The 2,266-nt window shown below is 36.4% G+C and overlaps 1 pseudogene; it reads right to left on the reverse strand.

Moving 5' to 3' along the window:
• Positions 1–327: 327 nt before the first annotated feature.
• Positions 328–2,242, reverse strand: LOC122079455 (annotated as a pseudogene).
• Positions 2,243–2,266: the final 24 nt, after the last annotated feature.

Raw genomic sequence — 2,266 nt, forward strand, 5'->3', positions numbered from 1 at the left:
TGTGTGACAAGGAATAGACGGAATCAAGTTTGTAACGACCAGATGACACCTGAGATTTCAATGTTGAACGGCATGACCACATTATTAGCAAGCCATGGAAAAATTTTAAAATATCGACCAAAGCTAACTGTGAAACCTGGTAATGTTATTAACTTATTTTGTGGAAATCTATTGTGTTATCCCTGATGATTTCTAAAAAAGTAAATGCAGGTTATCTTTCCTATTTAGAAAGAATCCCTCCCCCCACCCCCAAATGAAAGATACACATTCCCTTGGGAAATGATGAATGTCATAAACTAGTAATATCTACAAAAGCAATTAAGATGTTCATCCAGTAAAAGAATCAGCTACCTGTCTTGGAGGAGAAGAAAAGAAAGGTTTGGGGGGAATTGGCAACGATTCAAGGGTACCTTCTAACATATTCACCACTTTGTTACTTGATGGTCGATTTGTTGGATCTATTTGTATGCACCATAAACCTACTAAAACCATCTTCTTAGCTATTTCTTCTTCCTCTTCCCTCATAACCATGTCTAATGGTAAATTCTTACCTTGTCCAATATGCTTATATATCCAATGAAGAAAATAAATTTCACTGATGTGGTCAGCTTCTGCATTAATGTTCCTTCGTCCTCCAACCATTTCTAGCACCATCATTCCATAGCTATAGACATCTGACTTGTGTGAAATTCGTCCAAAGTTTTGAGAGAACACTTTTGGTGCAATATATTCTACTGTTCCTCTGTCATCTGCCATTGATATGACACTATCCTTTCTAGGACACAGTTTAGCAAGACCAAAGTCCGATATCTTTGGACAAAAGTTTTCATCCAAAAGAATGTTATGAGGTTTTATGTCAAAGGGCACAATTCTAGTATTACAACCACGATGTAAATACTCTAATCTTGTTGTATATGAACTTCTCAAGAGATCCGTTGGACATGAACCCATAGATAAGTGCTCTTTTGGAGCCATCAAAACAAAATCCTAGAAGAGTCACAATATTAATATGGGAAGTCTTACTAATGATTGCAACTTCATCAATAAACTCTTCTCCATTGCCTTCAGAGGCATTTAGGACTTTCACTGCAACCAAGCGACAATTGGGTAGTTTCCCTTTGAATACACCACCATAACCTAAGGATGTGAATTTGTAACCGAACCGTTTATCAAAACCGAATCGATCCGTTTACTCTGAAACTGCAAAACCGTTTAGCAAATGATGCGGTTATGGTTTCAAGTTTCAGGCTGATTAGTTAAACGAGTCGGGTGGGGTCGGGTCGATTTTAACCGCGGAACGCGTTGGTTTCAAACCGAATTGAAACCGTTTAAATCAAACCATTTAAATTCGTTTAAGCCGTTTAAACCGATCCGATTAATCCGTATAACAATTAAATAAAGAAGGGGCAATAATCCATATAATAATTAACAATTAAATTAAGTGCCCATCCTACTTTGGTATGATTTATTGGAATTCAGTTCAAGTTTAGGCTTTAGATCATGAACTTGTAATCCATATATGTTACTATATTATTATGTTATCATAGATGGAGTGTTTTGGCTGAACCACCTGTCATTTTAATATTTTATGCTATAGAAGGCTGGATTTGGATGTTGTATGATATTAGTTCTAAATGTTTGAGAAGGGCCATACAAAGAAATAGCACTAGATTATCAAATTAAGACATACCATCGTTAATATAGAATCTCTTATTTGTGGTTGCCAATTATTTTTTGATAAGCTTATGATCTTCAGTTTAGAGATGGTTGCAAGTTATAACAAACCGATTGTGAACCGTTTGACAAACCGTATAGAATAAACCGAAATCGAAACCGTTTAAAACCGTGAAGCCGACACCGTTTAGAAACCGTGGAAATCGAAACCATTTACTAAACGGTCACGGTTTTAGAAAGTGGAACCGTTTAGTAAATGATGCGGTTATGGTTTTAGTCAAATAAATGTGAATCGAATCGATCCGCACCGTTTAAACTAAAACCGAACCGATTAACACCCTTACCATAATCACCTTCACCCAATTTTTCTTTAAACGAATTCATCATTTTCCTTATGTTTGAAACACTATACCGTTTTTAGTGCTAGGGATCCATAATTCCTTAGAAAAGCCTCAACAGTTTGATTATTGTTTCTTGGCATCAATCCATTTGATGATAATTTCCTTCTCAAGTAGCCCACTACTAGTGTAGTTGTAGATATAAAGCCTGATAAAGCACCTGTATGCATACCTCAACCCAATCCCACCCCCCC

The sequence above is a fragment of the Macadamia integrifolia genome, chromosome 1 (genome assembly GCF_013358625.1).
Source record: "Macadamia integrifolia cultivar HAES 741 chromosome 1, SCU_Mint_v3, whole genome shotgun sequence".
Taxonomy (NCBI): domain Eukaryota; kingdom Viridiplantae; phylum Streptophyta; class Magnoliopsida; order Proteales; family Proteaceae; genus Macadamia; species Macadamia integrifolia.